Raw genomic sequence first — 25,131 nt, 5'->3', positions numbered from 1 at the left:
CAAAGTGATCCTCCTGCCTCAGCCTCCCGTAGCTGGGACTATAGGTGCACTCCACCATGCTTGGCTAATTAAAAAAAATTTTTTTTTTTGTAGAGATGGGGTCTTGCTTTGTTACCCAGGCTGGTGTTGAACTCCTGACCTCAAGTGATCCTCCTGCTTTGGCCTCCCAAAGTGCTGGGATTATGAATGTGAGCCACCATGTCTGGCCCTTGTAATTTTAAAGTTCTGGCCAGCAACTTCAATATTTGGATACCTTCTGAGGTTTGTTTTTATTGACTGTATTTTTTTTCTTAGTTTGGTCCTATTTCCTGACATGCTTGGTGATTGTTGTTTGAGTGCTGGGCATTTTACCGTGGAAAATGTAGAGACTCAGTTAAGGCTGGTGTATTTGTTATTTGCCCTTACTTGTACAATGGTACAAGGAGGCCTTGGTAGGCCCTGATTTCAGAGTTTTGTCTGCCTGCCACTGTAAAACTACCAACATCTCTGCTTAATGCATTAGTGTTTTAATAGCTTTTTTTTTTTTTTTTTTCTGTTTGGATTCCTAGTTTTAGCTCTGTACACAGAAGACTTAGGTGTGTGTCAGTGCCTTGAGGAGAAATCGCTTACAGAACATTGTACTCATTTCTTTGGGGTTCACTTTTTTATCTGGTATCTTGGTCTCTTAAATCTTGGATATTTTCATAGCCCTGAACTCCAGTTTTTGTCTTTTCAGCCCAGGAAGAAAGCTGCAGAAAGCTTTCATTTACTGCTTTCTGTTCTACCTCTGTGTTCCTTGCACCAAATTAGCAAGTGTCCTGAGGGAAAACAGTAGCTACTAATACATAGCTCACCTCGCTGCATTTCCCTTTCCTCTAGGAGCCTGGTCCCTCAAGTTCTAACTGCCTTGTATTTCCACATCTTCAAAACGCTATTGTTATAATTATCTTGTATTTTATCTATCTTACGTAGCCATTCTGTACCAGAGGACTAGTTTAATATTCACTGCCCCATCATACCTGAAAGTGAAGTCTAATTTTGTATCCTTTATTATTTAACTTTAGAAGTATTTTCCATGTCTTTAAAAATTTTTCTTTAGGTGACTGTTTTTTTTTTTTTTTTTTTTTGAGACAGAGTCTCACTCTGTCTCCCAGACTGGAGTGCAGTGGTATGATCTCTGCTCACTGCAACCTCCACTTCCTGGGTTCAAGTGATTCTCCTGCTTCAGCCTCCTGAGTAGCTGGGACTACAGGCCCCCCCCACCATGCCTGGCTAATTTTTTTATTTTTAGTAGGGACAGGGTTTCACCATATTGGCCAGGCTGGTCTCGAACTCCTGACCTCAAGTGATCCACCCACCTTGGCCTCCCAAAGTGCTGGGATTACAGGTATGAGCCACTGTTCCTGGCCCATCATGTGATTTTTAATATTTGTACATAACTCCGTGTTATGGCTTTTATGATCTACTCACATTTTCTTCAATTGTCAGATACTTAGGTCATTTCCCACAGTTTGCTTTTATGAATAATACCACCACAAATGTCTTTGTATATTTTTGCCAAAGCATTTTATTCATATTTTAAAAGTGTGGAGTAGAAATGATCAGAGTTGAAAATACCAATCAGTAGTGATTGTTTTTATGCATATAGCATGTACAAAAATAAAACTATAGACCTTTTCTCTCTTGGATGGTTCAGAAAGAAGCTTTCCTTTTTAAAAACTATTTTTATTTCTTGAGAAATATTCATATAATGCTCACCACGTGCCAGACATTCTTTTCCATGCTGTATAATACTGACTTTAATTCTCCCAGGAGCCCTAGGACACAGGTATTATTACGGGTCCTCTTTTTCAAGAAGAGGAATCTGAAGCATGAGGGAATAGGTCGCTTGCCCACGGTACAGTTGTCAGTGGCAGAGCTGAGCCATGCATTCTGACCTTAGAGCCTGTACTGTTAACTGCTATAGTATACTACCATGAGCTCATCGTTCTAATTTATTATTACTTTCTTTCTAACCATTTTAGCTTATTTCAGGGCTTCCTCAGTCTTCTCTTAGTTGGGCTTTTTTTATTTCTCGGGTGGGGGGATGGGCATGAAGGTGGGGACAGTTTGGGACAGAAGGTTCCGTTGACAGAAGGCGCATTTGGGACCTGGTCTCAGACATGGCGGCTCACTTCATAGCTTGAGCAGGTAAGGTTGCCTAGTGGCTTATATTGTATCTGTTGTGGGGTGGGGGGCAGAGTGGGGGGTCCCTGGTGTGTATTTCGTGACAAGGGAATTTCTGCTGCCACCTCTGGCTTGACCGGCTAGTGTTGGCTGGGCCACTGCCTTTGCAGTTTAGACATGAAGAATAATTTAATCTGTCTCTTCCCTCCCTTCCTCGAGTTCTACTTAGCGTAAGGATAAAGAGGTGTAAATAGAGGGCCCACTAATTGGAGTATCAGGGCAGCCACAGGGCAGTAGGGAATGAAAGGATTAAGCGCTGGTGCTTTGGACCTAATAAACTGCAGGGAGTGAATGAAGAGTAAGAAACCTCAGACCCTATAATTTCAGTTCCTTTTTCTTTCTGCCTCTCTGTTTGGAGGCTTCTGTACTTTTCCACATATATCTCCGTGTTCCTCTCTGTATTTGTCATTCTATTTTCCACTCTTGTCTTTCTACCTACCCACCTTCCCTTTTTTTCTCCATCTCTCGCTTTCCTCCTTTCTATTAATTGCTAGTTATATATATGTTAAGTAGCCTGTATTTTAAAATGTCTTCTACTTATTGAAACTTTTTTCCATTTTTAGTCTAAAAACAAGCTTTTTAGCTTTTGCCCTCTCAAGAAAAAATTTGCTGAATGAGATTACTCTTCCCTTGTCTTTAGTTATTAATTAACATTTTCTTTTTTTTGGGCGGGGTGAGCGAGTGGAGTCTTGCTCTGTCACCAGGCTGGAGTGCAGTGGTGCAATCTCAGCTCAAAGCAACCTCCGCCTCCCAGGTTCAAGCCATTCTCCTGCCTCAGTCTCCCAAGTTTCTGGGATTCCGGCACCTGCCACAACACCCGGATAATTTTTTTTTTTTTTTTTTTTTTGAGATGGAGTCTTACTCTGTTGCCAGGCTGGAGTGCAGTGGTACAATCTTGGCTCACTGCAACCTTCACCTCCTGGGTTCAACCAATTCCCCTGCTTAGCCTACCAAGTAGCTGGAACTATAGGCATACACCACCACGCCTGGCTAATTTTTTGTATTTTAGTAGAGACGGGGTTTCACCATATTGGCCAGGATGGTCTCGATCTTCTGACCTCGTGATCCACCCACCTTGGCCTCCCAAAGTGCTGGGATTACAGGCATGAGCCACCACACCCAGCCAACACCCAGCTAATTTTTGTATTTTTAGTAGAAAGGGGGTTTCACCATGTTCTCCAGGCTAGTCTCAAACTCCTGACTTCAAGTGATCCGCCCGTCTTGGCCTCCCAAGATGCTGGGATTACAGGCATGAGCCATAGTGCCTGGCTTATTAATTAACAATTTCTATTTCTTCTCTGGGTCAGCAGCTCTTAATAGAAAAAAGATTCAACTCCTTGCTTTTTGGAATGAGGGAAGATGGTCTAATATTGATTTAGGGGAGCAGTAGGTGTGGGACTTGCCAGTTTTCTTAAGGTTGTTTGAGTTTATAACTCATCACGAGAAGTCAGAGAGGGCTTTGAGCCATATTTATTAAATGATATCAAGGGAGATTACCAGGAAGAATGATGGGATGGGGTGGCAGAGAATGACAAGGAAACCTGTCTCTCTCCTGCTTACAACTCATCAGCGGCCCCCGTCAGGCGGTACAAGCCAGAGTCCATACAGTGGTCCGGAGTCCCCCTGAGGCCCTGTCTTTCTACGGCTCTCCTCCTCCTTCCTCCTCTCTAGCTCCACACCTGGTATGCGCTTGCCTCAGGGCCTTTGCACAGCCGTCCTTTCTGCTGGGGTTGCTCTTCCAGAACCTAGATACCCATCTGCAATGCTCCCTCCCTGCCCTCTTTCAAGTCTTTGCGCAGAAGTCTGTCTCTTTCTCAACAGGGCTTTCCTCACCTCTCCAGTTAGCACTGCCCTGCGCCTTCACCCGAAGGCCCCATCCCCTTTACCTGCTCTGTTGTTCCTTTTCTCCCAAAATACTTCAGCCTGTTCGCATCCTCTGTAGTTTGCTTGTTCGTTTTCTTTGTTGCCTGTCCTCCCTCTCCTAGAATGGGTTTGTTCACTGCTGCATCCAAAGCCCTCGGAAGAGTGCCCAGCACACAATAGGCGCTCCGTAAATGTATGTCCAGTGCTATGTCCTTGGGGGCTGGGGAGGGCGCCTAGCTCAACAGACTTTTATCACATCTCAGGATCTGGATAATCTCTTTGCCTGTAGGAATTTTTTTTAATTAAGATTTTTATCATTGTCATCCCCTTCCCCCTTCCAGTTCATTTAAGACTGTTATGAAACAAAACTCATTATGCTTCAAAATCTGACAGAGCTAAGGCCCTGGGGAAAGTGAGAGGAGGCGGTAGCAGGGGGTGCTTCCTTCCATTTCCCCCCTCCGTGGTTTTCTGCTGTGGTTGGTTCACTTAGGACGGCCTGGAGCCTACTGGGTTGAGGTGAGTAGGGCTTCCCAGACCTTGCAGGGTCCATCCACAGGAAAGTCTGTTGTCAGCCAGAGAAGAGAATGCTACCTTCCCAGGGTAGGGGTTTCTCCAGACACCAGTGCTCAGGATGGAAGAAAAAAGGAAGCAGACTGGAGAGGAGAGGAGAGAGAAGTGAGGTGTGTTTTGCATGCCTCAGCTGGAGGAATAATGTCACTAGAGAAATTAGGACTGTGGTCTTCCTTGGGTGTGACTTAGTTTTCACTTAAAATAATGAGTGGCTTTCATTCATCTGTTCAATAACATTCACCCAGTGCCTGCTGGGCACAGAGGGGTTGAAGGGCCTGTGGGCCTGGGACCTGAGTCAAGTCTCCAACCACAGCTCAGCCTGCTGTGAGAAGGACAGTGCCAGGGGACCTTGGGTGTGACCCAGGGCTCAGAGCCAATGTATTGGACTTCTCTATCTGTGGGTTCCTGGGAAGTGGGAAGGCCTGCTGGGAATAATTAATGTGTGGAAAGGAGGGAGAGGAAGGCAGGGCTCCATGAGGAAGTGGCTTAGACTCCTCCCAGCATTCTTTTCTAAACATTTCCCTAAATGAATCCATCCTCAGGCTTTTCGGAGTCTGGGCGGACCTGTCTTCTGACTTCTACAGGCCAAGGGTTGGTTCTAGGCCTCAAGGCTTCAACTGTTAATCTCCTTTGGAGTTTTGGTTTTTCCATATGAACAAAGGAAGGGAGCTTAGTGATAGTCTTGGATCACTATAGGGATAGGCCAGTATCACAGAATTATTGACAGACTGTCAGTGTGCTGTGATGTAAGATTTGTGAGTCTGATAAAAGCTGCCTGAAGAGAGCCCCAGCTCTGGAAACCTGGGGTTTCACCCTTTAGCACCCCCTCCACCCCAATCTTGATGTCTCATCTGCTAATAAAGTAGCAACGCCCACTGATTTGAGTTTCACCTCTTTTCATTTCCTTTCTCCTGTCTTCGGGTACTCGGGCCATAATGAGCTTCAAAAAGCCAACAGCTGAATGATCAGCCTCTGAATAATCAAGTCTGCAGAACTAAAAATATTCAGTTACATTATAATGCAGATGGTACTGATAAATTAAGGGGAAAATCATTGAGCCTACAATTGTTTTCCGATGCATTGTCCCTACCAGAAGTTACATAGAAAATAAATGCAATGATTTCACCTTAGTCAGCCTGGGCCTGTACCTTAGTTGCTTAGAATATAAGGCTCAGGAGGCCAAAATCCTACTTTGAGCCCCACTTGGGGATTATTACAGCATTTTGATTGGTTACCCAGACTTGACTCCTATTTCTGGGCCTAGATGTCATGCCAAGGTCTTATCAGCTGTTTCCCATTGTAAGCAGTGGCTGCATGATACTTACCCTAGCTCTAGGGTGTACATGACTTGGTGTAATCTATCTCTGCCATGGAATAAACTGTTCAAGGCATACATACCTCCTAATGACGGTGTCAAGAGCCTGATTTTTTTTTTTTTTTAATATTAAAAAGAATGTGGCTGGGCGCGGTGGCTCAAGCCTGTAATCCCAGCACTTTGGGAGGCCGAGACGGGCGGATCACGAGGTCAGGAGATCGAGACCATCCTGGCTAACACGGTGAAACCCCCGTCTCTACTAAAAAAAAAAATACAAAAAACTAGCTGGGCGAGGTGGCGGGCTCCTGTAGTCTCAGCTACTCGGGAGGCTGAGGCAGGAGAATGGCGTAAACCCGGGAGGCAGAGCTTGCAGTGAGCCGAGATCCAGTCACTGCACTTCAGCCTGGGAGACAGAACAAGACTCCGTCTCAAAAAAAAAAAATGTGCTGGGTGTGGTGGCTCATGCCTATAATCCCAACATTTTGGGAGGCTGAAGCGGGAGGATCATTTGAGCCTAGGAGTTCAAGACCAGTCTGGGCAACATAGGGAGACCTTGTCTCTACAAAAAATACAAAGATTAGCTGAGTGTGGTGGCACACGCCTGTAGTCCCAGCTACTCAGGAGGCTGAGGTGGAAGGATCGCTTGAGCCTGGCAGGTGGAGGCTGTGGTGAACTGAAATGGTGCTATCGCACTCCAGCCTGGGTGACAGAATGAGATTTTGTCTCAAAAAAAAAAGAAAAGAAAAGAAAAAAAGTAAGGCAGAGCAAGGTGGCTCACACCTGTAATCCCAGTGCTTTTGAAGATGGAGGCAGGAGGATCACTTGAGCCCAGGAGTTCAAAACCAGCCTGGACAACATAGTGAGACCCTGTCTCTACAAAAAAGTTAGCTGGGCATGGTGGTGCACGTCTATAGTCGTAGCTACTTGGGAGGCTGAAGTGGGAGAATTTCTTGAGCCTAGCTGTTTGAGGCTGCAGTGAGCTATGATTGCATCGCTGCATTTCAGCTGGGTGGTAGGGTGAGACCTTGTCTCTATCAAAATTTAACAAACAATAAACAAAAGAACGTATTTCTCATTCGCTACACATATATGTGCCCTAGGTGAATAAACCTTAGTTTTTTTTTTTTTAAAAAAATGTATTTATTTATTTTTTATAGAGATGGGTTCTTGCTCTGTGGGTCAGGCTGGTCTCGAACTTCTGGCCTCAAGTGATCCTCCCATCTCAACCTCCCAAAGTGCTAGGATTATAGGCGTGAGTCACTGTGCCCAGCCCTTAGTTCTTATATATTACCTTGGTTTCGGTTAATTGAAGTCAATAAACCTAATAATAATTTCATATAAGGTTTTAAATTTAATACATTCATAAGTTAGTTTATTAATTCAATAAGTATTATTCCACTATATGCAGAATTCCAGGCTAAGCATTAGATCAAAGATTGGCAAACTTTCTATATAGGGCTAGAGAGTAGATATTTTTACTTTGTGGGCGGTATCTCTGTCCTAACTACTCAACTTTGCTGCTGTAGCACAAAAGTAGTCATAGATCACTCGTAAATGAATGAGCGTGTCTGTGTTCCGATCATACTTTATTCACAAAACCAGGTGTTTGGCCAGGTTTAGCAGCAGGCCATAGTTGCTGATCCCGCATCTGACGGCTTCATCCTCTGCATTAGAGAGACAGCTATGGACAAAATAGATGTGATCATGACCCACATGGAGTTTTCATTCTTTTTTTTTTGAGGCAGAGTCTCGCTCTGTCGCCCGGACTGGAGTGCAGTGGACAGATCTCAGCTCACTGCAAGCTCCGCCTCCCGGGTTTACGCCATTCTCCTGCCTCAGCCTCCCGAGTAGCTGGGACTACAGGCGCCCGCCACCTCGCCCAGCTAGTTTTTGTATTTTTAGTAGAGACGGGGTTTCACCGTGTTAGCCAGGATGGTCTCGATCTCCTGACCTCGTGATCCGCCCGTCTCGGCCTCCCAAAGTGCTGGGATTACAGGCTTGAGCCACTGCGCCCGGCCGAGTTTTCATTCTTGTTGGGAATAATTCTTTGTAGCATTGCTTTGAAACCACACCTGTTATAAATAGTTGACAAGTAGCTCCTGGGGAACATTGGAACTCTAGGTAACTTTACTGAAGAAAGATTGTCGTGAACACCCATTTCTATTTATATTATCCAGTGGTGTCTGGGTGGGGGTACTGTGTTTACTCACATCTGGCACGTAGGTACTATTTTTGAGTTGCTTTCTTTTCACTTCACAGAATTTCATGTATATTTACATGTGTTGGTCTGGATTATATAATTTTAGTGGCTACATACTATTTTTTGCTGAGTTAAGACATGTCGTGTGCCTGGTGTGTAGTAGGCATTTGCTAAATGTTTCCTTCCAGTTTGCAGTAAAAGCCTTTCAGAGTTGGAAAGGGATTGGTTTCTGCAGAACTGAAGGGGAAACCTTTGACTTGGGAGAACCCTAGGAGAGACAGGCCTGGACGATGTCCCCTTGCCAACTTGCTGGGTGACACCTAGCATCTTGCAGCCAGGGAACTGTCAGGTAAGTATGTCAGTGCAAATATTAGGGACAGACTGGAGGGTGAGCTCGTACTCCAGAACACTGCTCCCCATGTGCAGGGAAAGTCTTTGTGGGATGTGGAGCAAAACTTGGAGCCTGGGGAGGTTTGTGGGGGCAGGTGGGGAGGAAAAGCAGTCCCATGCAGAGAAGATAAAAAGCCCAGGGGGCCGGCGGGGCGCTGACTCACACCTGTAATCCCAGCACTTTGGGAGGTGGAGGTGGGTGGATCACGAGGTCAGGAGTTCAAGACCAGCCTGGCCAACATAGTGAAACCCCGTCCCTACTAAAAATACAATACATTATCTGGGTGTGGTGGCTGGTACCTGTAATCCCAGCTACTTGGGAGGCTGAAGCAGGAGAATTGCTTGAACCTGGGAGGTGGAGGTTGCAGTGAGCTGAGATCGCACCATTGCACTCCAGCCCTGACAACAGTGCATGACTACATCTCAAAAAAAAAAAAAAACACAAACAAAAACAAAAAGCCCGGGGGTCAAGTCGGTTTGTGTATGTGAAAGGGGCATGGACTCTGGGGCCAGACTGCACTTGATTTGACTCTGACTCTGGGTTTGCCCTTTATGTGCTCTGTGACTGGGCACTTTCTTCGCCTCTCTGACTTCCATTTTCTTTGCTGTAAAATGTGGGTGGGGGGGTGTCATATTCATTCCATAGAGATGTGAGGATCAGATGAATAATCCAGTAAGTGACAGCACGCTGTGTAAATGGTAGCTCTTATTAGTCAGTGTGAAGTATGTGACCCATGCTTAGCTTGCAATTCACAAAAGCAGTTGTTTTTTTACTATTACTGTTTTTGAGGAGGCATGGCTAATCACCCTGGTTCCAGAGTGGACTTTGCCCCCATCCTCTCTGGGCCCTTCCCTCTCTTCAGTTCGGGTTGGGAGGTACCTCGTCACTTTTACCTCCATGATAACTCAGCTGGGGAGGTCAGACCCTGAGTCATGAACCCGGGCTTTTAATAAAATCAGGTCAGAGCCTGAAGACTCTGAACTGAATAGCCTCATGTACTGGGTTACCCATGCATTCATTAATTCAACAGATACACAGAGGCTCTACTTTGTGCCACTTGTGCAGTATGCAGTGGTGAAGAAAACAGTGATGGGCTTTCATCAGTTAATCCCACAAATGTTTAATTATGGACAACGATATAAGCTATGAAAGAAAAGTATAGGGAGTTAGGTTGGGAGAATATCTCTTTTTATGATGAGACACTTAATTTCATTAGTAATCAGGGAATACAAATCACAGTGAGATTCCATTTCATCCCTGTTTGATGGGCAGACGTGAAGAAGCTGTGCAGCAGCAAGCCTTGAAAAGGAGTTAGGACATTATGGTCATTTAGGAGCTGCTCGTAGGAGTGTAACTTGATGCAGCTGCTTTGGAAAACAGTTTGGTAGTACAGATTGAGGATCCCTTATCCAAAATTCTTGGGACCGATTTTGGATTTTTTTTGGATTTTGGAATATTTGAGATACTATAATGCACTTATTATATATAAACAAATGCATAAAATGATTTTATGCATGAAACAGAGCTTTGATCGCATTTTGATGCAACATGTCATGAGATTGAGGTCAAGTGTGGAATTTTCCACTTGTGGTGTCATGTTGGCATTCAAGAAATTTAGGATTTTGGAACATTTCAAGTTTTCAGGTTTTCAGCTTAGGGATGTTCAACCTGTATCTTGTAATGTTGTACATTCACATGCAGCATGTCCTGGCATTTTCACTCCTAGGTATATAATCATCGTGAGAAACTTGCTTATGTGGGCAGCATGTAGACATAACGTATACTAAGAATATTCCTAGTAGCACTGTTCATGATGGCAAAACACTGGAAACCCAAATGCCCATCAGCTGGAGAATGGGTACATACATTATTGTCATGTGATAGATTGTTATACAGCAGCAAAATGAATGAACAACATCTATATGTAATGGTTTGAATGAATTTTAGTAATATAATTTTGAATTTAGAAAAACAAGACTTTGAATATTCCATACAGCATGATATCTTTTTATTACATTTTAAGGTCAATAAAAACATAAAACTATATTGTCTAGGGATACAGATTATCTAAGAAAGCCATAAATGTTGGGGGGCAGGTTGTCAAAGGTTCCTCTTGTGAGAACCACTCCCTTAAATGTGTTTGTGACAAACTCCTCAAGTACAGTGATACAAATGGGATCAAGGAGGAGTCAGCTTGGGTTTTGAAGGCAGAGTAGACATTTTTGTCATTGCTTTGGAAACTTTTTTTTAAAATAACCCAAATTACAAAATGTTAGCAATTGGAGTATGATATTAGGTGCATGTGTGTGCATTTTATTTTATTTTTTCTTACTACCACGAATGTATTTTTTGATCACTACAAATACAGATAGGATATGGGAAACTGTGGCTGCATCTGATATCTATGGTTTCCTGCCCATGCAAGGTGGTGCTGGGAGATCTCAGCTCTGAAAGGCTGCGTTTGCAGCCAGGTGTGCGATTCCTTGTCTCGGGGCCGCTTTCACCGTAAGGGGGACATAGATGTGGCTGGGTGGTGGGGCTTTCTCGGTTTGGTTCCAGGGTTAGCAGGCAGAGCTAGTTTAGAAATGAGTAAGAAGGGGGCACCTTCTGGTTGTAGGTTTTGGCTCAAATATGCGTACTAAAATTCTTCTTCACTTTCGCTTTTCTTATTTGATGAGCCCCAAAGGCATCCTAATTTGTGGAAGGACAAAGAAGGAACACATTTGTATGAGAGAATCAGCTTTCCAAGTTGAGTTACGGATGGGCTGGAAGAAACCAAGATGAGTTCCTCTGGAGATGGATAAAGCATCCTGCATGAAGTTTCAAAAAGTTGCCCATGGCCGAGCACTGTGGCTCATGCCTGTAATCCCAGCACTTTGGGAGGCAGAGGCAGGCGGATCACCTGAGGTCGGGAGTTCGAGACCAGCCTGACTAACATGGAGAAACCCTGTCTCTACTAAAAATACAAAATTAGCCAGGCATGGTGGCACACGCCTGTAATTCCAGCTACCCGGGAGGCTGAGGCAGGAGAATTGCTTGTACCTGGGAGGCGGAGGTTGTGGTGAGCCGAGACCATGCCATTGCACTCCAGCCTGGTCAACAAGAGCGAAACTCATTCTCAAAAAAAAAAAAAAAAAAAAAGATGCTCACGCCAGGCTGAGGCTGTGGAGAGGCCATGGAAGAAGCAGGGCAGCTGCTAGAAGATCACGGCCATCCTGGATGGCAGTGATGGAAGGGGCACAGAGTGCAGGGAAAGGAAGGAGTTGGGCAGAAAGGGATGGAGCGAAGGTGGATTGGGCAGCCCCATCTCATGAAATGACTGCTTGAGAGAATGAAGAATGTTTCATATGTGAAAGTCTGAGGTGGAAGATGGAGCAGAGTAGATCTGTGTGGTTCCAGAAGGTGGAAGGTATGGCAGGAGATTTTTTTTTTTTTGAGACAGGGTTTGGCTCTGTTGCCCAGGCGAGATCTTGACTCACTGCAACCTTCATCTCCTGGGCACCAGTGATTCTCCCACCTCAGCCTTCTGAATAGGTGGAGCTACAGACATATGCCACCATACTTGGCTAACTTTTGTATTTTTTTGTAGAGACAGGGTTTCGTCATGTTGGCCAGGCTGTTCTTGAACTCCTGAGCTCAAGCAATCTGCCTGTCTCGGCCTCCCAAAGTGCCACGGTGCCCAGCTAGGAGGAGAGATTTGGTCTTAGTATAAGGCAGTGTTTTTCTTTTCTTTTCTTTCTTTTTTTTTCTTTTCTTTTCATTTGTTTTCTTTTCTCCTTTTTTTTTTTTTTTTTTTTAAATGAGATGAAGTCTCTGTCGCCCAGGCTGGAGTGCAGCGGCACGATCTCGGCTCACTGCAACCTCCATCTCCTGGATTCAAGCAATTCTCCTGCCTCAGCCTCCCACATAGCTGGGACTACAGGTGCACGCCACCACGCCTGGCTAATTTTTTTTGTATTTTCAGTAGAGACAGGGTTTCACCATGTTGGTCAGGTTGGTCTCGAACTCTTGACCTCAAGTGATCTGCCTGCCTCAGCTTCCCAAAGTGCTGGGATTACAGGTGTGAGCCACCGCACTCAGCCAGTGTTTTTCAAACTGCGATTTGCAATCTGTTTGTCAGTTGTGCAATCAAGTTAGTGATCAAGACTAGCAGTTTTAATTAATTAATTAATTTTGAGACAGCATTGCTCTGTCGCCCAGGCTGGAGTGTAACTGCACCATCTCAGTTTACTGCAACCTCTGCCTCTGGGGTTCAAGTAATTCTTCTGCCTCAGCCTCCCGAGTAGGTGGGATTACAGGCCTGCGCCACCATGCCCGGCTAACTTTTTGTATTTTAGTAGAGACGGGGTCTTGCCATTTTGCCTAGGTTGGTCTTGAACTCCTGAGTTCAGGCAATCCGCCTGCCTAGGCCTCCCAAAGGAGGCCTAACAAAAGTGTTAGGATTACAGATGTGAGCCACTGTGCCCAGCCAAGACCAGCAGTTGTTTTTTTTTTTTTTTTTTGAGGCGGAGTCTCGCTCTGTCACCCAGGCTGGAGTGCGGTGGCGCGGTCTCGGCTCACTGCAAGCTCCACCTCCCGGGTTCCCGCCATTCTCCTACCTCAGCCTCCGGAGTAGCTGGGACTACAGGCGCTCGCCACCACGCCCGGCTAATTTTTTGTGTTTTTAGTAGAGACGGGGTTTCACCGTGAAGACCAGCAGTTTGTAAAAAGGAAGTGAATAGAAAGGAGAGGAAAGTAGGAAAAAAAAGTCTGAGTGGACCAAATGAACATGGGTCAGCATTTGTTTCTTGAAAATATTTGTCTAGTTTGATATATTTATGTGTATATAGAGATATTTTATGTGCTGGGTCATGATATAAAGTGTAATTAATTGGTGAGAGTAAGAATGGAAAAAGTTTGAAAGCCATTGTTCCAAGCTACCATTTAATAATAATACCTGCTGTTTATTGATCACTTAGACTACTGTGGAAGGCACTTTGCCAAGTGCACGCTAGACATTTTCTCATTGAAATCTCACAGCGACCCAATGAAGCAGGCATTATTGTTACCATTACAGAGATGAGGAAATTCAAGTTCAAAGAGGCTGAATGACTTTCCCAGGGTCATGGAGCATGTACGAGGCTGAACCTGGAATTGAACCTGAGCCCAGCTTTCTCAAAAGCCTGCGCTTGTTCACTACCTTCTGCTGTAGGAAGAACCGTGGATGGAGCTGTCCTCCAAGATGGCCTGGGCTGTCTGGAAAAGAGCTGAAAAAGCAGAAAGTGTTCAGGTAGAGGCTGGGTGGCCCCCTGTCAGGGACAGTGGAAACAGAATTCTTGCCTACCTTCTTCTACCTCAGTGGGAGATTGGATTGGATCATAGTAATCCCCCCATGACTTATATGACAGCGTCCAAGACTCATCCTGTACAGTCACTCTAAAGTCAATCCCAACTCCTGGGTTTCTTTGATTCTTGATTGAAATATGATTTAATTAAATATATTTAGATTTGTTTATAGGTAAGATTTTCTTTTAATAAGTTTCCTGATTTTTCTGTAACCAATGACATTTATTTTATGATTTTAAGTTATTAAAAATAAAATGTTTTCTGATTCTCTCTAATGAGCATGAACTAACTATAATTTCTATAATTTAAAAAAGTCATTGAAAAGAAAATACCGCAATGCAACAAAAAACCTCTAATTAAGAATTCTTCTTGACAAGTTTTTGAGAGGCTGCTGGCAGCATTGTGTTCCTCCTCTTGTGTGGGCTGGGGAAGCTCTGGGTGGACCATGGGAGGCGATTGGTGGACGGGTTCTTTGTGGACTGGAGCTTCTTATCAGGTGCCTAGACCAGCCCATCCTCCCTGCACAGACCAGGATGAAGCAGGGGCCATAGTTTAGGGAGCCTCTTTTCTGTTTTACCTGCAAAGTGAAGTGCCTATTGATTCTGCTTAAAGCTGGAAAGGATCGGGCGGGGCGCGGTGGCTTACTCCTGTAATCCCAGCACTTTGCGAGGCCGCGGCGGGCGGATCACGAGGTCGGGAGATCGAGACCATCCTGGCTAACACGGTGAAACCCCGTCTCTACTAAAAAATACAAAAAACTAGCCAGGCGAGGTGGCGGGCGCCTGTAGTCCCAGCTGCTCGGGAGGCTGAGGCAGGAGAATGGCGTAAACCCGGCAGGCGGAGCTTGCAGTGAGTGGAGATCGCGCCACTGCACTCTAGCCTGGGTGACACAGCGAGACTCTGACTCAAAAAAAAAAAAAAAAAAAAAAAGCTGGAAAGGATCTGAGAAAGTATCTCCACTAACCCCTTCATTTAGGGAAAAGGAAACGAAGCCCTGGGAAGGGAGGTGACTTTGCTTTGCTGTCCTCCCGTCTCATGGATAGCAGAACAGGAGCAACTCCTAGGTGGGTTAAATCACGTTGCTTCCGCAAGAGAAAGAGGGTGCTGGAGGTTGGTTGAAGTTGCAGGGAGAATAAAGAGCAACTAAAAGACAAATCTTCTAATGCTAATTTCATTGAGGAATTCCAAAATGGAGGAGAGGGGAGTGGGGGTGTGATTTAGTGGAAAGAACCTCTGCTTGGCAGTTGGGAGACCTGAACTGTGGTTTCAGCATTAATACCCAGCGTGTAATCTCAGGTGAGTTACCCACCTGTGGCCATTGTAGGATAGGTTAATTCTTGTTCCTCACATTCTGCCCAGTCAACACCACGGCAGGAGTGCTTACCCTGAGCAGGGCACATCCTCAGTCTTGTTTCCTTCCAGAGCCAATGACCCCACCATGGAGCTGTCACTAGTTATGTGTTGTAGAACTGTGGGCCCAATATAGGACATTCTCCACATCAGTGGGTACCAGCCACTGGGGACCTTAAGGTTTGGTTGCTGCATAAGCTTGGGGTGCTGTATCTCCTCTTGTAGCAGCCTCTCAAGTTCAGGGATTATGTCTTGTGAATCCCCCCAGTGTATAGTAAGGTGCTGAGGTTCTGCACACTTTAGAACCCTGATTTGTTGGCACGTGTGGGGGGATGGGTAGGGGGTTTCATTTTGTGGGTCACATGGAGGTGAGGTTCAGGTCTGCCTTCGGACATGCAGGCCACAGGCATGCGCTTGAAACACAGGCTACCTGATTTCAGAATCGAGCCATGATGGGGAGCACTGTGGTTTGTGAGGGGGGTTGATCTGAATGGGTCACTGTGCATAAGCAGGTGACCTGAGTGAGGAGAGGGGAAGATGGGGGCAGGAAGAAGGGGAAGGGGGGAGGGGGGAGGGGGGAGGGGGGAGGGGGGAGGGGGCGGGGCCTGGGAAGTAGAAGCTTCTTCCAGGTTTTGAATTATCTAAGGAGATGGAGACAGGAAAGAAGTCTCTGGGATTGTGGCAGGTCATATCAGTTTCCAGAATCTCCTCAAGTAGTTCATTTAAAAAGCTGCTATTTTTCTCTGGCATGGCCCATCCTGGATATGGGATTCTCACTGGTTAAGTGCATTTTCCCTTGACCTGGGTTGTACCGTAAACGTTAGCTTGACTGATGGCCTCAGCTGGGAGAAGTGAATGCATTGTTGTTCAGGTTTGTTTTACACTCTGTTATCAAGGCTAATAATATGATGCTTTAAGGCTTTACGACTTGATTAGTGGCATCAGTACTTGAAAGAGCTGGCTTAGGGCGCTGTGAGAGGTTACATGAAGGTAATTAGACAGCAGTTGTGAAATGCAGGGGGTGGTTTCCATTTACTAATGGCTTTAAGGCAGCCCTGCCTGTTACTGAACCCCCAGCGTGAATCTTTTGAATAGAAAATGAGTTGATTAGTTTGGGTGCTCTGCCACAGGCCACAGGCAGCCCCCAGTTCTCTCTCTGCCTGTGGTTTAATGCCCTTAATCAGCTGCTTTGAGCCCACTAGAGCCTTAGTATAATCTGGTACTCAAAGCATGGCCCCTGCACCAGCAGCATCACCTGCGAGCTGCCTAGAACTAAACGCAGGGCCAGGTGCGGTGGCTCACACCTGTAACCCCAGCACTTTGGGAGGCTGAGGTGGGTGGATCACCTGATGTCAGGAGTTCGAGACTAGCCTTGCCAACATGGTGAAACCCCATGTCTACTGAAAATACAAAAAATTAGCCGGGCATGGTGGCGTGTGCCTGTAATCCCAGCTACTCAGGAGGCTGAGGCAGGAGAATCGCTTGAACCCGGAAGGCAGAGGTTGCAGTGAGCTGAGATCGTGCCACTGCACTCCAACTGGGGCTACAAGAGCGAAACTCCATCAAAAAAAAAAAAAAAAAAAAGGAAAGAAAGGAAAGGAAAGAGAGAGAGAAAGAAAAGAAAGAAAGAGAGAAAGAGAAAGAAATGCAGAACCTCTGGTCCCATCCACAGTTGTGGAATCAGAATCTGCAGTTTTAACAAGACCTTCAGGTGATTGGGTGCACGTCAAGTTTGAGAAGTGCTAGGCTAGCACAGATGCCATCCCTGAGGTTAGAGATTTGTGGCAATGTGGTTTTTATTGTGTAGTGCAATAAATGATTTAAGCCCTAGTGCTGTGGTATGATTCCAGTCTGCTCTCTGTCATTAGAGCCTGGAATTGTGTGTGTGTGTTCATTGTCACTTGTGGCATCAGCGTAGGGTTGTGGTTTATTCACCCCCTGCAGCTCACCGAGTTCTTGGCACAGCTAGCCATTTCTTTGAATGCAAGTCTGGCATCATAGACTGTTGGGGGGTGTGACGAAAACACCACTTTCTTCCTGTTACTCCCTGGAGCCCACAAGGGCTCTGGTTGTCTGCTGCGTCATGTCCAAACCTCTTGCTGGGGCTCCAAGGCCCATGTGTTCCAGGTTAATCTGGCCCCTGCTCTGGCCAGGCAGATGCTGGTCTTCAGCCTTTCCCTCTGTCTCTTGCTGGATGTGGGTTTCCTGGTCAGCCAGTCGTTCCTCATCTTTACACCCCGGGATCACTCTCTACTGCACTGTTTAGTGCCTGGTCGTTCTGGGCTGCTTCCTGGAGGACTTATTGTTAATTGTGGACAGGTCCCCACCCTTCATTCAGGTAACACGCTCTTAGAGGGCAGGACCGGTGTATAGCAGGTACTCCAGCCTCTGCCGGGTGCCTGGTGGACAGGCATACACATGGATCCCTTCATACTGTGCATAGGAGGCAGAGGATTTGGAGTGAGTGGAGTGGGGTGGGCTGCTGGCTTCAGCCATGGGGTAGGGGCTGGTGAAAGCTCAGAAAAAGAAGCCCACACAAAATTGGAAGGACCTCTACTGAGAGGGGAATGGGCCATTTGACTACATGAGAGAAATTAAGGCGAGTTTCAGCAGTCCTTCCCTGATGGCACTGGAGGTGGGGTGGACAGGGGTAGCCCCCATGTTGCTTTGGAGTGTATTTCTGGTTTGTTGCAAACCTGTCTGTCCTCTTTTTTTGTGAATCTGTTGGTGAAAAAAGATGAGGCCTTAAAAAGGGCAGAGAGGAGGGGTGCAGCAGCTAGGAACTAGGCTGGTTGGGCGTTGTCCTGGTAAGGTTTGGGGTGGAGGCTATATTTACTTCTTATAGTGATGCTGGTAGGATCTTTTTCTATGTTTAGAAATAGTTTATATAACATGAAAGTATGTGTTCTTAAAAAAACACACACAAAAAACCCAGACACTAGAATAGAATAAAATTTAAGCAGACCAATTACCATAGAAGAAATGGAGAAAGTTATCAAAGAGCTATTTCTTAAAATAGTCCCAGAACCAGATGGTTTCACAGGTGAATGTTTTCAAATATTGAAGGTACAGGTGATTCTATTGCAATTTACATCATCCTAGAGCAGAGAAAGAGCGCTTAAATTCTTTTTATGAAGCTAGTGTAACAAAATGTGACAAAAAAACAGGTGTGCACACAGAGCCACAAAGTGGTCTCCGTTTTGAATACTGAAGATGCGACATTCTAATAACATAATTAGAACCCAGCAGCCCATTGAAAGAACTCCATGGTCACGGGAGTTCCAGAACAGGAAGATAAGGATAGGTTAACTTTAGGATTTCTGTTAATAAAAATTCATTGTATTAAAGGATCTAAGGAGAAAATAAGATGCTGAAAAGGTTTATGAAAAATTAGACATCTGTTTCTAATAAAAACTTCTATAGGAATAATTGGATACCTCCTCAACATGGGAAAATACATTTTTGTCAAGCAAGTAGCCAAAATTTTGCTTAGTATTAAAATGGTGAATGCTAGATGCATTCCCATTAAAATCTCGATTAAGCACCATAATTACATAACCTTGTTCTGGTGGGGATAAGCTGGTATAATTAGATAAGAGGTATAAAACCTAGAAGGAAAAGGCAAAACTAAAAGACAAACAAGAGAATTCAGTAAGGTAGTTTGGTGCATGATTAATGCACAAAAATGAGTAGTACTCCCCCATAAATATCCAGCTAGAAAATATGATGGAAGAAAAAAAAATCCCACTTGTATAAGCAACAAAAGAGATAAAATATCTAGTTATAAGCTTAATAAAATTATATTAATATATAACCTCAGCACTACCAAGGGGCATAAAAGACTTAAAGAGAAAGATAATGTAATCTTGGCTAGAAAGAGTCAGTGTTATAAAAATGTCACTTTTCCTATACATGTAAAGTGTGATCACAATAAAATTACCACTAGGATTATTTTCGGTGTAGAAAAGCTGGTTCTAAGTTCATATGGAAAAATTAGCATGCATGAAAAATATGAAAAAGAAAAAGAAAGTTCTAGCTCTGATACATAGTAAGCATTTTAAAAAACTACAGTAACTAAGATCACTTGGTACTAATTGGCTGAACAAGTGATGGGACAGAATAGCGAACCCGAAATAAATAAGGGCGTGTGTATGCGTGTGTGTATTTTGTGATAAAGGCAGTATTTCAAATGTATGGAGAAATATAGGATCTTCACAACCAGATAGCTATCTGGGAGATAAGAAAGAGCAGGATCCCTAATTTGTTCTTTAGACCAGAATAAGCCTATCAAACATAGGTCAAATGGTTAAAGAATGAAAGTATAAAAGCCATAGAAGAATTTTTCTGTTATCTTGGGAGTAGAGAGACCTTCCTAAGTTTGACACAAATTCCAGAAGCTATAACATAAAAGATTGATACATTTGACAACATCAAAATGAGAACCACTTCATGAGAGTAACACCATAAACAAAGTCAAAAGATACATGATAATCTGAGAAAAATAATTTGGAAAAAATATGATAAAAGGAGTTAATTTTCTTCATATACAAAGAGCCTTTAAAAATAAATAAAAAGTGTTATTAATTGAAAAATGGGCAAAAGGACATGGATAGAAATTCACAGAAAAGAAGTGTAAGTGGCTCTTAAATATATGAAAAGACCCATAACCCTCTTATAATAAAAAGTACAAATTAGAGCCACAATAAGAAGGCATTTGTAATCTATCAGATTGGAAGAGATCAAAATATTTAATCATACACTGATTTGGTGACAGTGTAAAGAAATATTACTTTCATACATTGCTGGTGAGAGTAAATGGATATAATTGCTTTGGAAGGCAATTTTGTGATATTTATCTAAATTATAAATGCCCATCTCTTAGAACCCAGCAGTTCCATTAATAGGTATCTGTCCTAGAGAAACACTCACATGTACAACGTTCATTGGACATTATAGTAATCATGGAAAATTGAAGACAACAATGTAAATATCCATCAGTGGGAGATGAGCTAAATAAAACCTGGGTTGTTCAGATCTTTAGTGGGTCAGTAAAATACCTTAGTGGGTTTTGACACTGTGAAACAAAAGAATAGAAGATAATGGAGTGCATTGCACATAATGTGGCTGAATATTTGGTGAACTTTTGTTTCAGTTTTGTGTATTCACAAATGCGAACTGGATTACAATGTAAAGTGTATTTCTTACTGTGTGATTCAGTCAAAAAAGTTGGAAAACACTGCAAGAGTAGTTAAAAGGAATACATTCAGTTAGTAACTAGTTGTAAGACTAGATCTCAGAAACGTAATTTTGAGTGAAAAAAGCAGGTTGCAGAGTGATAGGTACAGGGTGACACTATTTTTGAAAAAGAAAACACACAAAACGATACCGTATTTTTGACAGTATATTTTTAATGGAATCACTTATTCATACAAAAGAGGCCTGAAAGCTGTGAACCAGGCGTGTAACAGAGGTTTCCTCTGGGGACAGAGTGGTGTTCAGAGAGGCCTATGCTTTATGGCACATTTTTTAAAAGTGTGAATGTTTTGCCTGTATAAGTGGCTAAAAAATGTTTACACATTATTGAAAGACCCTCCAAGGATGCTTTAAGTCCAGGTGCTTTCCCCTTGGTTGTTTTTCACTTACTCTAATTTGTCTTCTGTTGCTGCTCAGTTTGTGTCTTTCCTTTTGCTTTCATTTGGGTGTCTTGTAAATTTGTAAGTACCACCCTGTTGATTTTGTCTTTCAAAGTTATTATCTGAAGATTGCACATAAAATTCTTTGTATCCGTGGCTTTTATTGGGTCTTTGTGTTTCTTTTTTAACTTTTCCAGTTTATTCCTTTGAAATAAATTGGGCCCATGGTTTATTAATTTCATGAAAAACTTTTTTCCCACAGTGCCCACTTTTGGCTTTCCTTCTCTTCCCTGACATTTGCTCACATTCTTGTTACTTGTATTTTCACTTGTAATTTTTCTTTTATCTTTCATTTTTTTCTTATGTAAATTTTGGCCAACGCAAGTGCAGCAGTATTTCTTAAACTTCAAGGTGCACATGAATCTCCTTGAGTCTAGAACTCTTGTTAAAACGCAGATTTTGGGCCAGCCGTGGTGGCCCACGCCTGTAATCCCAATACTTTGGGAGGCCGAGGCGGGCAGATCACGATATCAAGAGATCAAGACCATCGTGGACAACATGGTGAAACCCTGTCTCTACTAAAAATACAAAAACTAGCTGGGCGTGGTGGCACGCACCTGTAGTCCCAGCTACTCGGGAGGCTGAGGCAGAAGAATCACTTGAATCCGGGAGGCGGAGGTTGCAGTGAGCTGAGATTGCGCCGCTGCACTCCAGCCTGGGTGACAGAGGGAGACTCTGTCTCAAAAAAAAAAAAAAAAATGCAGATTCTGATCCAGCAAGTGTGAGTGAGGCCCCACATGCATTTCTAACCAGCTCCAGGTGGGGCCTACCTTTGGGGAGTGGGAAAGTAGCGGAAATGACACCTGTTCCTCCATTGATATTAGGGCACTAAGTACCCAAGTATCCAGTAACGAATGAGTCCACCAAACTGTTGTAAAGATGATCTTCTAACTGTTGCAATGAAATTCATCCTGTTTTCTATTGAAGTAGTGAGGATGAGATGCCCAGACCCACCCAATCACTTTTTTGGCTTCATTAGTGGCCATATCCTTTCTAGATGGTCCGAGAGGGTAGAAGAGGGTTTGTGGCTACACAATTTCTTTGGGCACATTTGGTCAGTTGAGCTGACTGCTATGGCGAAGCATTGCTGTCCTAGCCTCCACTGATTTAGCTGAGTTGTTTTTTCATTTTTTTTTTTTATTTTTGACACAGGGCCCCACCCTGTCGCCCAGATTGGAGTACAGTGGCACAGCCATAGGTCACTGACTCAGACTCCTCACAACTTCAAACTTCTGGGTTCAAGTGATCCTCCCACCTCAGCCTCCCTGGTAGCTGGGACGACAGACACATAGCTGTCATGTCCGGCTACTTTTTTTTTTTTTTTTTTTTGAGACGGAGTCTCGCTCTGTCGCCCGGGCTGGAGTGCAGTGGCTGGATCTCAGCTCACTGCAAGCTCCGCCTCCCTAGGTTCACGCCATTCTCCTGCCTCAGCCTCCCAAGTAGCTGGGACTACAGGCGCCCGCCATCTCGCCTGGCTAGTTTTTTTGTATTTTTTTTAGTAGAGACGGGGTTTCACCTTGTTAGTCAGGATGGTCTCGATCTCCTGATCTAGTGATCCGCCCGTCTCGGCCTCCCAAAGTGCTGGGATTCCGGCTACTTTTTTGTAATTAATTAATTAATTTTTTTTCTTTTTGGAGAGACAGGCATCTCACCATGTTTCCCAGGCTGATCTTGAACTCCTGGCCTCAAGTGATCCTCCTGCCTCCGCTTCCCAAAATGCTGGGATTGCAGACATGAGCCATCATGCCCCATCACTGAGCTGGCTTTGTAGGTCCATTTAGATCAGTTAGTTATTCTTACTATTTTTGGTGGCTGATAGACTTCTTTGGGAATATGATGGAAGCCATGGACTTCCTCTTCAGAAACATTCCCCACTTCTGTATTCATGCACACCAAACTCCTAGTTTTTATTTTGTCTGTGTGAGCTGCAAGCCTCCTAAAGCCTAGCTAGCTCTGACCATACATAGGACCCCTGATGTAAATGGTGCTGTTAAGACTGTACTTTCAGGAATCATTTCTATAGTTCACTACTAAAGAAATTTCTCTGAACATGTAGAGCACCAGAAAATATTTTAAAAGATTTTTTTAGGCGGGGCGCGGTGGCTCATGCCTGTAATCCCAGCACTTTGGGAGGCCGAAGTGGGCAGATCACCTGAGGTTGGGAGTTCAAGACCAGCCTGACTAACATGGAGAAACCCTATCTCTACTAAAAATACCAAAATTAGCTAGGCGTGGTGGTGCATGCCTGTAATCCCAGCTACTTGGGAGGCTGAGGCAGGAGAATCGTTTGAACCTGGGAGGTGGAGGTTGTGGTGAGCCAAGATCGCACCGTTGCACTCCAGCCTGGGCAACAAGAGCAAAACTTTGTCTCAAAAAAGAAAAAAAAGATTTTTTAAAAAATTCAAATAAATAATGTTGTTAAGACAAAGAATCCCCAAATGAGAAACAGAATCCATAGTGTCTGCAGAAGTCATCTGGTCCAGCCCTGTTTATTTACAGATATGGAAACCAAAGGCCAAGATTTTCAGACATTTATTCAAAGTCAGATTCTTCATGTTCCACAGCCTCCCTCCCATTCTGAGTGCAGCTGATGTTGTAGTGGGAAGCCTGTGTGACTACACGTTGGTTCTCTGTGGGGTCTGTTGGGCTGAGTGGTGTACACCCATCCAGACCTTGCCTGCCTCATCTTTGGTAAGGGCAGCTCCATGGGTTACTTCCTTCAGCCAAGCCCTGCCCTCAGCTCTTATAGTCATGTCTGGTCTGAGGAAATGGAGACTCAGATCCCTTCTGGTTAGGATTCTGGGCTCAGACACTATTCTGGCTTTGACACCGCAGGGCCTCCTGCCTCGTTACTGTGTCCCGTTTCCTTCTCTGAGTCTCAGTTCTTCTAAGAGGCTTCTGTGTTAGTTCCTGTTCTGCTAATGTGCCTGATATCCAGGTCCCAAATTGGAACCGAGACCCTGTCCTGTCCATTTGTTAGTGATAACCAGGTGTGGTGGGGAGACATGGGTTTGAATTCCAGCTCATCTCCTTACTGGCTGTGTAACTCTGGGTAAATTGCTTAACCCTCCCGGGCCTCAGTTTCTTTATGTATAAGACAGGAGTCTCATAGATATATACCTGACAGGGTGGTCATAGAACTGGTTTTTGATAACTAGTGTTAACACAGTGTTTATTGATAACTAGTAGCCAGCATCACTAGTCCTAGGGGTTGGAGTCTTGCCCAGTCCAGCCGGATGGATGGAACCTTAGTAACCTTCAGTAGACGTCCTGATGCCTGAGTTGCAAAGGCAACTGGAGCTTTGCCCCATCATAGAGCTTTGCCCACTTGTTGGGACTATTCATAATTTTATTCTAGGCTGTCCCCTTCTCCACAGCCCCTGTGAGCCCAGCCAGCTGGAGATTGCCAGCATCTCTCCAGACAGGAGGCCTGCCCACTGGACCACAACTTCTCTGTGTGTGCTTGGAACTGAGTGGACTTGTCCATTCCCTGCTCATCCCAAGAAGGAAATTACAGATCAATTTCATGTAAACACACAGCTGCAGAAGTCATCAGTGGAATAAATAAATAGGTGAATGACCTAACTAGGAAATGTCTATTGCACATCTACCATCCAGTAGCCACAGTAGTTAGCCCTGGTGATATACCATGTCTCTGTCTTCAGGGCACTGAGTCTTGAGGGGAATCAGACACGTGGCCATTGATTGATTGCATTATAGTCCCTGTGATAAATGAATGTGGTGATGGAGGGAGGGGGGACTGTGGAGCCTCCAACTCTACTTCAGAAAGGCAAGGGTAAAAAAATAAAGGTGAGGTGTGGGAAGGCTTCACACAGGAGGTGATGTTTGATTTGGATTTTGGAGGTTGATATCTCAGTATTCTTTATTAATTTTTCCAGATGAATTTTATGATCACTGAATGGGCTCTTTTAAAAAAGGAGTCTTGAGATTGGGTGCAGTGGCTCACGCCCATAATCCCAGCACTTTGGAAACCTGACAGGGGAGGATTGCTTGAGCCCAGGAGTTCTAGACCAGCCTGGGCAACATAGTGAGACCCCATCTCTACAGAAAGTTAAAACAAAAAAATTAGCCAGGCACTGTGGTGCATACCTGTGATCCCAGCTACTTGGGAGGGATTGCATGGTGGGAGGATTGCTTGAGCCCTGGAGGCTGAGACTCTGTGAGCCCTGATCGTGCCACAGCACTCCAGCTTGGGTGA

At 44.4% G+C, this 25,131-nt stretch overlaps 1 protein-coding gene and 1 pseudogene across 12 annotated transcripts in view; both read left to right on the top strand.

The window, feature by feature from the left end:
* TRERF1 (transcriptional regulating factor 1) overlaps positions 1–25,131 on the top strand; it is a 229,242-nt gene that overhangs the window by 18,356 nt on the left and 185,755 nt on the right. The window lies entirely within an intron of this gene.
* Positions 22,905–22,984, top strand: LOC117088955 (annotated as a pseudogene).

This window comes from Trachypithecus francoisi, unplaced genomic scaffold, assembly GCF_009764315.1.
Source record: "Trachypithecus francoisi isolate TF-2019V2 unplaced genomic scaffold, Tfra_2.0 Lachesis_group10, whole genome shotgun sequence".
NCBI lineage: Eukaryota > Metazoa > Chordata > Mammalia > Primates > Cercopithecidae > Trachypithecus > Trachypithecus francoisi.
The sequence above is the reverse complement of the archived record's forward strand: the minus strand, read 5'-3'. Positions and strand labels throughout refer to the sequence as shown.